We start from the raw sequence: 10,644 nt of genomic DNA, 5'->3' as shown, positions 1-10,644 counted from the left end.
AGCTTCAGGTCTAAATGTATTTTGTAGTCCAATTCAGTTTTGACTTCCAAATTCCAAAAAAATTCAATGTCAATCACCTGTTGAATTTCTCTTTTTCTTAGAAATTTAAAGATACACCATGAATAAAGGAGTTGAATTTACCGCAAAGAAATATAAGTATTACAGTGTCGAATTTTCAGTTTTTAAATTCTTTAAAGTATGAAATTTTTTCCTTTACTGTTTCCCAACTCCCATACCTTCCGTCCTACAACGGTACTCTACTGTTAACTGACAGGAGTCTTGGTTATTCAAAGTTTGATATGAATGCTCTTTGAATAACATCATACAAATAACAGCTCTACTCTTGGTACAAGTCCAGAAATTCAACTACTCTATCACTCTTTTCCTATACTTCCAAGGTAACAGAGGGGGGAGAATTCAGACCGCGCTTCACGTACAGATTATTATCCAAGTCGAACCAGTAACCAACAGGACAATTTGCATAACCACAACTCATCAGAAGTATAAAAGAAAACCTCGAATTTCTTTTAATTCAGAATAGTTACTCGGACAGCATCCAATATGAGATTACTATGCCCAGCTGAAAAGTATTTACACTAGGGACATTTGTGCGATACTATCTGTATTTATCAGTTATCGCTATAACTACAGTTGTATGAAACCTACCTCTCCTTGTAGCTTATGCTATCGCTATCCTTGATTTCATCTTTTGACTCTTGGTAGCTCTCTTAATACATTTCCCGCTTCAATGGCTTCCATCAAAGTCCCAAGCTGCACCTCAAAGATAAATAGCAACACATTCAGCTATATTAAAAACGGAGATCCTGTTGTGGGGAAATTTCAAGTTTACCTGCTTCACAATTTATGCATCTTTTTCTTTAGAAGGATATTCAACTTATACAGATTCAATTTATGTATTTTCTCATCCTTCATTTTCGACCTCCTCTCAACTTAAAATATATATTCAGAACAATGTTATAAACAGGACATGGAATGAATAATGTGGTTTCAATTATCATTTATCCATCACAAGGATAAAACTCTCAAACTCCTACACACGAAAATTGTAGCGCAGAGCTTATTCTCCATAGAAGATGACCACATTTCAGATAATAAATCGAGTTTGTAAAGGAAAGCAAGTCCATTCTGCAATTCTACATCAACCACAAACATATCTTGAGAAAGCAGCTGATGCCAAAGCAACAAAAAAAGTTCATCAGACCATTAACTTTTCTCAGCTATGGTCACTTGAGATTTGGAATATCTTATGCAGACCTCCATATGCACGAATCTGTAGGTGACATATACTATGATAATTGAAGGTGATAAAGGAGAGGAGCTAGACCTAGAATCACATAAACGAAAGTAGTGTCATAAGCAGGGGCGGCCCTTCCATAATGAGACCCCATATTTGTTACACCTAATAAACTATGTATAACTTTTAAAAAAGTTATGTAAGTGAAAAAGTTTGATTTCTTTTTTTAACAAATATAGATAAGAGGATTTACAACTGCTATGATTTCTACCAAGGAAATTGCACTTGAAATGAATATCGAACCCGATTTCGTAAGAAACGTGTGATAAATAAGAAGTAACAATTTGATGCGAATGTTAATAATGAAATCTCAAAATCTTTCGAAGAGTACTTTAGAGTTGATTACTTTTATACATAATAGACAAGGCTGTTTTTTCACTTCAAAATAGATTTGAACAATTCGCAGCATATGAAAATATTTTTGGTTTTCTATTTGGCGGCAAAAACTAAGATCACTAGATGTTGAAAATTTTAAAAAATATTGCCTTAATCTTGACTGTACCTTAAAGCATAATAATCAATTCGTATTTAATGGTTTAGATTTATTTTCTGATAAAAGTATTAAGGAAAATAGTACAATTAGAAGATAGCAGTTTAATTGATACACTTAACAAAATAAAAAGATTTAATTCTTTTCCAAATGTTTAAATTGCTTATGGAATAATGTTAATAACTCATGTTACCGTTGCTTCAGTGGAAAAAAGTTTTTAAAATTAAAATTGATAAAATCTTACCTAAGATCAACAATGTCACAAGAAAGGTTAAATGAATTAGCTATATTGTCAATTGAGAAATACTTATTAGGAGTTATTGATTATAAGAAAATTATTAACAACTTTGTATCTAAGAAAAGCTTAAAAACAATAGACTTCAAATATATAATAATTTTTTTTTAAATTAAGGCCCCTCATAAAGTTTGGTTTTAGGCCACAAAATTCGTCGGGCCGCCAGTGGTCATAAGACTTACTATCTCTGCATTAATGACAACTTAATTAAGACAAATTACAATGTGAAACAAAGGATCCATAGTGGTAATAATTATTAGCAAGGATCAAGGCATAATTTTTGTTGTTACACTCGAAATAGGTTTGTGATTGACCAGGAGTGCTTTTTTGTTAGAGACTTGTTTGTCCATGCAGGGAAGAGCAACATCTAGAGAACCTCTAGTTTTAGAAGAATTCCTACTTTTCGTTCAAAGACAAATTACTACGCATTGGAAGGACATTTGCCTGAATAGCGGGATAGATACACATAATTCATACAGCCAACCCCAACTAGTCTATGGTCGACGTGTACTTGATTAATGATTGAATTAAATTGTAAAGAATCTGTTGACACCTGGCCCAAAAGGCAAAAATTCTAAGAAAAAAGCTACTTATAAGAAGTCTTTTATACTATCTGCAACATATTGGGAACATCAGGAAACCATGATTAACTGATCAGATAAAGAATTCCCAATAGGTACTTGAACTAATCCTAGTTCACTTCCTCTTCAAGGTCGGTGTAAAGCTATTATTCTTTCTTTTTATTAACTGATTATCACTCTTGTTTGCTCTGGAATTTGATTCTCGTCGGGCTAGCTTAGATCAATCAGTTCAAGCATTGACAAACCCGCCTCCCTGTATGTTTTGACAATCTGCTCAAGTCTATCATGTTCTATTGGGAAAAAGCCAACACAGCTATACTGGTGACCCTTCTTGTCAATAAAGTCAAAATAAAATGAGGATTCCTCCACTTCTAGCAAAATGCCTCACTCACCAGTCTTCAGTAAGGCTGTAGGGATGCAAAGATAAGTGTATGATGCATGGTATACTAACCAACTAGAAAGACATGACTTGTTAGATATTGAATTATTACAACTAAAATAGAGCATTAAATTGGATTACGAAGGGGCATTATTTACAGCTCCGCGATCTTCTGACTAGAGCATCAAGTTTGTGTAACCCATCCAAAGTTGGTCATTGGCATGATTAAGATTTTTCAGAATGGGTTAAATCCAAATTAATCCATCAAGTTTTGGGCCAAAATAAGCTAAAAGAATGCAACCAGATGATTAGTTCGCAACTCTCTAATATGGCTAATATGATTACTTCTCTCTGTTTCATTTTAAGCAAAGTTGCTTGACAAAGCACGGAGTTTAAGAAAGAAAGAGTCTTTTGAAAATTGTGGTATTTTTGTGACTATAAAATCACGTCTTAAGGGTAAAATGAAAACTTTATAATTATCTTTTTTTTTTCTAAATATATAAAGGTGTCATTATTTTTGGAAAAGATTAAAAAGGAAAAAGCGTCACATAAAGCTGCACAAAAGGAGAACTTAATTTCCTAACTAAAAATGCAAGAGATGAATAAACAAATCGAGAGAAAAAATTATTTGACCAAATTGTAACCATCCACTTGTAGATTTAGAATTTCTTCAGTCAACAGCCCAATTAGCATCACTATTACATCCCAAATAGAAGATGTACATTTGTAATGCAAACCATAGTTTAAACTTTAAAGTATGCTTCAAATATTTCATTATTTTACTAATGCTTTTCCAATGCTCATGACTAGGATTACTAGAAAATCTACTAAGCTTACCAACAACACATGCAATGTCTTGTTTAGCCTAACTCAAGACATCAAATTACCAATTATTTTAGCACACTCTTCTTGATTAACCGGATCATTAACATTAGGCACAAGGCACTAATTTAGTGTGAGGATTAAGAGGAGTTTAACTTGGTTTGCGGTCATAATGATTAAATTTTCCAAAGTATTTTCTCAGTATAAAATGATTGTGTGAGAAAATCAATTTCTTTTCTAACTACTTTAATTCCTAGTATACATCAACAAGACCTAAACATTAATTCATTAGATATTGCTCAGTTTCATAACCACATGCTATGTTAGATCCAAAAATAAGCAACTCATAATATATAAAGATGTAAGAACTTTATAATCATGTGTGTGTTTTTGCCTTCATAGAAAATACACTCTTCTACTTTACCACACTTAAATCCAATATAGTTAATCTAAATTTTTCATACCATTATCTTGTCTCTTGGTTAAGACCATATAAAGATTACCTGAGCTTTCATACCTTGTATTCTTCTCATTTCACCACATAACCTTCAGGTTGTTGGATATAAAAATTTCATCTAACTCACCATTGAGAAATGTCATTTTGGCATCCATTTGCGGAGCTTCTTCTTTTGGCTATAACCTTTTGCAACTAGTGTTACTTTATAACTACCTATACTCCCATCAGCTTTAAGTTTTAGAACCCATTTACAACCAATTGCCGAAGTATTAGGAGGAAACTTTGTCAAAGTCCAAGTGTTATGATCATAAATTGATATAATGTCACCATCAACTTCATTGTATGTCTTGAAGACATTTTTACATGGAGTGACATGGACTGCTACTCCTCTTTTTTATCCACCATATGAATTTAGGTAAGAACGACCATCATGTTATCAACTTATCATCCTCATCCATGGAATTGGCTTCTTCTCTCTTACCTTTGAAAATTTTACAAACTCTAACCAAATGCCCATTTTACTACATTTAAAGCAAAGTTCTCTTTTCTTCTACATTCCAGGGCAGGGGTAAAGCTGCGTACATCCTACCCTCCCCAGAACCCACTTGTGGGACTACACTGGGTTTGGGTTGTTGTTGTTGTTGTTCTCTTTTCTTCTTATTAATTCTGCTCTTGGATTCAAATCATTTTTCTTTTTATTTGAAAAAGTCTAGTTTCCATTGTGAAACCCGTTGACCTTGGATTTAAAAGATATTAAGGTGGAATCTTCTACATTGTGCAGTTTGACCTTTTCATTATTAACAAATATATCTCTGTTCCTAACTTCATTCTCAATTTGTGTTGAAGTAGTAGATCCAAATTCAAAGGCTTGCTTATGCTTAAATTTCATTTGGTAATCTTTCCATGAAGGGGGAAGTTAAGTTTACTAATAATTATAGATACTGCAAAAGTTTCAGAATAATAGGAGTAATAGAACACTTGTTTTTCATAAACTGGAAGCCTAAGCTAATGAATTCAGCTAGTTCATACAAAACCAATGTTTTTCCCTTGTTAAATTATATCCAGGCATGATTCCTCTTCCTTAATATCCAACTTTTTAACTAAGTGTCACAAATCAAAAAAAAAAAACTAGACATTTTGGGAAAGAATTCAAGAGTAGATCTGGCAAGTCATTACATAAAAAGAGTAAAATGCACCAGGAGCACACAATTGTAACTAACATACTTTTCAGCAACAATTATTTACAGAAAAAGTACTCAAAGTAACACACTTTTTTTAGTCATTTTGTTTTGATGGTTTAATAGATACTTAAATCAACAAGGATATAGTCAGAAAAAGGAAGGAGAGGATAAGGGGAAGAACGAAAAATTAGAGCATCCAGTGTAAACCAGAACAGCAGAAAAGGATGAATGCCGGAAAAGAACAGAAAAAACAAAGGGGCTAATAAGAAGAGTGTCGATGCCATGGGCAGACAGGGAATTTCCAAGGAAGAAGAGAGGACGAAATGCAGAAGCGGTGAATAAGAGAAAACAGGACGTACCAAAGAAAGAAAAAGAAAGCGGAAGAAGAAGTTGCTGACGCAGTAGCTTGAAAGCAGGATTCTAGGAAAGAACAGAAAGGCATCAAAGGATTAATGAAGAATAGGGAAACAAGAAGATTCTTACACATGGAGAAGGAAAAGAAAATCAGAGGGAGAGAAGAAGCCGCTTGGATCCATAGAATCACTAGTGATCTGATAGGAAGGAAGAACATGAATAAGGGGCAGACAGGCAAGGAAGCGCGTGCGACAGAGAGAGAGAGAGAGAGAGAGAGAGAGAGATACCGAAAATGAGGAGGTGCTGCAGGAGCAGCAAAGCGACAATGAGGAAGGGGAGCTGACAGGAGAAGAAAAGGAAAGGGGAAAAGAGAGGAATGAGAGGCTGGGTACGGAAACCAATAATAGGTCACTGCTGACATGTCAGCACAGGGAAGAATAGAAAGAAAAGAAAAGAGTTAAATTGCGTGATAGCTTCGGTTTACTATGTTCTTCTTTATTCATTTCTATTCACCAAAAAAAAATAGAAAGAGAGAGAGAGAGAGAGTGATCCACTATTAAGTCAAGATTGAAGCAGCTATTAAGTCATAGCATATAACATAACAGATGCAGAATAACACAACACAGACATGCATACATATATACCATTAATAAAAGCGTATAAGAAAGAAAATGAATCAATAGAATAAACATAAGGAAAAAAGCCTGGTACTTAGAAGACATACAAATGAGATATTGTTATTTTGAATGAAAAAGAGAACATAAATGATAGTATGGATTAATTAAATGTTGCTTCATTTCCAAACATGAGGGCAAAAACAAACCTGTGTATTACTGCATTGATAAAAAATCAAGAGCACCATCGAGAGCTTTAAATCAGTGCTTGAGTTGGCGCGCGTTCCAGCTTCTTCTCCTATATTTTCTTTTGCTGACCTGAATGCTCTTATAGTATTTTTCAGTTTCATATCTTTGAAGGTTGAATACATCAGCCAAGCATTCTGGTATTGCTTGAAGCTTCCAAAAGACATAAGAACAAGTTGCTTTAGCCCAGAAAGTTGCGATTCGAAGCCCTTGAGTTTTTTCAAGTTTGTCCTTCAATCCACATAACTATGGAGACCATCAATGAATCCCATTAATACATTCTCTTTCAACTCTAAGACTTCAAAGAAATCGATTCGTCTGGATCTTCATAAGTATGAACAACCAAGGCCACAAATTCATGTTAACCACTCGGCAAGAAGATATGTCAACTTATTGCAATGCAAATATTAATAAGCTAAAGTTTCTAGAAGATGATTAAAGTTGGATTTTGCTTTTAAAAAGGTTTTCAAGTTTGAAAGTTGCTCAAATACTGAGTTAGAAGAACAAGGAAAAATATGATGGACTACCTGAGCTTGTAACTCCACTATATTTTTCAGAATAAGTGGTAGTCCACTATATTTTTCAGTTATGATTTTTCCTTGTTCTTGTTACTCATTACTTGAGTGCAACTTTTAGACTTGAAAACTTTATTCTAGCAAAATTCAGCTTTCATCATCTTCTGAAAACTCTCTTACGGATATTTGCATTGAAATAAGTTGTGACATTTGCTTGCCAAATAGTTACCATGTTCATGTGGTCTTGGTTATTCATACTTCTGAAAACCCTGAGGAAGTTGACCTTCATACTTCTGAAAACCCGGAGGAAGCTGACCTTCTCTGGAACCAGTTAGAGGGGAGCGAACTAACTATTGTAAGAGAAATCAATGTCCTTGAAGTCCTAAAGTTAAAAGAAAATGCATTCATAGAAGCCAGACATTGGTGGCCTCTTTAGTCTCTTAGTGTTGCGGATTGAAGGACAAACTTGAAAACCTAGAGGGCTTAAAATGGCAACTTTCCTAGGCTAAAGCAACTTGTTCTATATCTTATAGCAAACTTGAAGCAGTCCCAGAAAACTTAGCTAATATATCAAATATTCAAGATATAAACTGAAAAATACTACAAAAGCATTCAGATCAGTATGGCACATGTTCTTGCCGAGTGGTTATCATGATCCTATGGTCTTGGTCGTTCATACTTCCTAATTAGCAGTATTGGTAAATGATATTAGGCTTCGAAGAGTGATAAGCCCCTTGAGAACAAGAATTGGCTAAATACAATTGTAAACCAGTAAAAAGAAAACAGAGTGAGCCACAACAACATCATTTGATCAATCACTCATTCTGTCTTTGAACCAAACATAAAAATTAGACTTTCTATAACACAGGTTATCAATTTTTGTTGTCTAAACACATGGAGTTCAGATTAAACTACAAATAATCTACTCATGACAATATCACTTTCATGTTCAATTACTGTGAATAAAACAGGAAAACAGGACTGACAGAGATAATAAAGATTCAATTCACCATCACCTAAATTACCAAACATGTATAAAAATTAAGTTCAGAATTGACACACTTAATCAGTTGTACATGTTGCCAGAGTACCAACTATTTTGAAAATCATAGATTATGCCAAACATACTTGGACATCAAACAAATGAACCCAACAATTTAGTAAAGCCTTTAAAGCATCCGGTTCATATTTAAATAAAAAAAAGACAAGTAGAAACCCTCAAACTGCCTATCAGATGAATGTCTCAACTATTCAAAAGACGAACCCAGAGGCAAAGTCTCCGCTAACGCAACTGAACTACAATTTCTTCAATTCATCTCTACAATCTCATTAAACCTCACAAACTATTTATTATTTTAGGAGTCAGCTTATCTTATTTGAGCCCACCCACCACCTTTAAATTTATTCTTTGGGCCAAGATCAATTCAAATCAAGCCCAACTCTCTTCTGTCTCAAAACTTGGCCCAACAAATCTCTTTATGTTCTTCTCCACACATGGCCCATTTCAAATTCTCCAACTCAAGTTTATCAAATTCCCAAATTCTTTTAGAGGCTTCATGCATCAATCTATCAACCGTCTTAATATCGAATCAAATAAACGGGAAATGCTCAGCAGCACAATTGAAGACACAACATTTCCAAGTGAACATGAGGATAAACAGTAAGCATTTGATATGTATGAACAAATCATGATACCAGCTCCTTTTGGAATACCAAGACAACTTTGACCCAAGAATTTCACTGAAAAATGGGCTTTTGGCCCCAATCAAATTTCTAAATTTTCTTGCTGTCACCCGTGACACTTAAAAAAAACTAAGAAGATTCAGGACTACTATAATTCAAGACCACTTGCAGAATGAAATTGAAGTGTGACCTAACAACAACAACATACCCAGTGTGATATATGGGGAGTGTGGGTGTACGCAGACCTTACCCCTACCGGGTGAGGTAGAGAAATATGACATAATTGACTTTGAATTTACCTTATGACACCTGTTATTAATGAAACTTATGATAATCAATTGTCCCTAAAAACAAAGAGCAAATGACTAAACGACAATCCAAGTTCTCATTTTATTTCCACAAGCCTATACCTAAAAAAGATCTCTCCGGCCCAGAAAAATCACAATTCTTAATTAAAAGCCCAAAATTTGTTTATTCTCTAATTCATTTGGAAATGACACCAAGTAGCTACTTTACGGGGCTGCTATTTAGAATTAACCGGTGCATTCTGAATTTCAGGTTTTCAGCTATATTTTTCAGGATAAAAATTTCATGAATTGTCCTGAAGTAAAGATTTATAGTTTAAAATTTCAGGACAAAATAAGTAAGACTAATCTTTGAATAACATCCATGAGAATGGCTATCTGTGGTTTTGCCCCCAATTCATAGGCTCTCAAAATTAACCCATCAAATGCCCAAAATAAAAGAAACCGCATGTCATTAAACCCATAAGCAAAAAAAAAAGTCAATTTGAACCCTGATTTTATTCTTCATGCAAACCCATAATCTTCAATGTAGTGATATAAGCACAGACAACAATGATACTAATTTCTAGAGTTAGAAATGGACAGATATGCTGAAGAGGGAGTGTAATCAGCAGCAACCTACAACATGGATACCCTGAAACGGACTAAAGACTTTACTAATTCAATACCAGACATAGATTGAACCAAAACACAACGAGAATGAAACTGACAATTTAAAAGCTAGGCTTCAACACTTAATACCAGACTTAGATCCATGCCCTATTCCTGTGAGAACACACGAAACAAACTCGAAACAAGGATTAAACTAATCTACAGAATGACATAGAGCCGTCAAATTAACATCAATCCCTCTTCTTGGGCCCAAAGACTGATGCCCAAAATAGCAAATATTCTGAATTATTCTTAAACACGCTTGGAAAGTGAACTACGGAGACTAGGACGCAGGTATCATGCTTTAATTCAAAGAAAGCACCACATAAAGTGATAAACAGAGAGGAGGGAGGAATGGACCTTACCAAAAAAATCGATTAATAGAAAAGAATCCCAGCAATGCCGCAAATTCCGGTGCCGGAAATTTCAAGTTGCGAGAGGCACTTGGAAAAGAAATCGCGATCAGAGCCTCCAGTTTCTAATCGGAATCCATCTCAGAATCAGATTGTTTTGTTTCTCAATGTACAAGAGTATTTATATAAGAAAAGGCGTACCCGCCTACTTTTGGGTTAATTCTTCACCCGCATTTTTAGGTAAACTAAACAAAATATTGGTCATATTTATTGTTTACTTTTATAGCCATATACATAGATTATACAATAATTATATACAATTATACCTATATAATACATAAAATATGCTTATATATATTTTCGCCGGCTATTTTTAGTTTAAGCAGTTGGATGGGCGGCTATA

The 10,644-nt window shown here is 34.3% G+C and overlaps 1 long non-coding RNA gene across 1 annotated transcript; it reads right to left on the bottom strand.

Annotated features, from left to right (window-relative positions):
* Window positions 1-502: 502 nt before the first annotated feature.
* On the bottom strand, window positions 503-10,386 carry LOC104221618 (uncharacterized). Its single transcript, XR_709774.2, has 3 exons — window positions 10,254-10,386; window positions 6,698-7,931; window positions 503-771 (listed from the first exon to the last, which is right to left on the bottom strand). It is a non-coding gene; the product is annotated as an uncharacterized lncRNA (long non-coding RNA).
* Between the last annotated feature and the right edge of the window lie 258 nt (window positions 10,387-10,644).

Source organism: Nicotiana sylvestris, chromosome 3 (genome assembly GCF_000393655.2).
Source record: "Nicotiana sylvestris chromosome 3, ASM39365v2, whole genome shotgun sequence".
Lineage (NCBI taxonomy): Eukaryota > Viridiplantae > Streptophyta > Magnoliopsida > Solanales > Solanaceae > Nicotiana > Nicotiana sylvestris.
The sequence above is the reverse complement of the archived record's forward strand: the minus strand, read 5'-3'. Positions and strand labels throughout refer to the sequence as shown.